This window comes from Pyxicephalus adspersus, chromosome 8 (assembly GCF_032062135.1).
Source record: "Pyxicephalus adspersus chromosome 8, UCB_Pads_2.0, whole genome shotgun sequence".
Taxonomy (NCBI): Eukaryota; Metazoa; Chordata; class Amphibia; order Anura; family Pyxicephalidae; genus Pyxicephalus; species Pyxicephalus adspersus.
This window is the reverse complement of record NC_092865.1, coordinates 15778286-15778991: the sequence shown is the minus strand read 5'-3', so window position 1 is coordinate 15778991 and position 706 is coordinate 15778286.

Below are 706 nucleotides of genomic sequence, written 5' to 3'. Positions count from 1 at the left end.
TGGAGAGCAGTAAAGGGAAAAGGGAAAGAAAGAGAAGAGGGAAAATGGATCAAACAGGGAGAATGAGAAAAGAGATGGGATGGATGAGAGAAAGGGGGGGATAGATATTACTGAGAGAGAGAGGGGTGAATTAGGGAATGGAGAACGCTGAGGCAAGAGGGGAGAAGGAAAGAAAGGAAGGGATGGGGAGAAAAAGGTGAAAGTCAGAAAAAGTCAGGGGGGATAGAAATGATGATGACTGTGTGAAAAGATATTGCTAGTTGCATGCATGAACACCTGATGATTTCACAGAAGGAATGAAGAATATAGGAAAGTAAGTTCTGTATATTTATGAAACAAAACAATCTTCAGCAATCATCTGTCTTGCACTAAAAGGATGAAATCTGGTTTCTACTGCTACTGGCGCTGCTTTAGTAAATAACCATATAATAGTAATATGAAAATAATTATTAAATTATTAAAAGTAAATAGGATCATATGGTTGTTATATCGGTAAAGGATAGGGCTAATTGCACTCCTGGCTCTACTTTAGTGATTGCGATGTCAGGAGGAATTACCTACATTCTGCCCCTGTAGTGCCCTGTGTTTGCCCCCAGTGCTGCATCCGCATAGATCACACAGTTCTATGTCTGGGTCCAGGTGTGTCCAGGTGCTACTATTGTACAGGTGTCACTGTCATATACAAAACAACTTCATCTGTTACCTT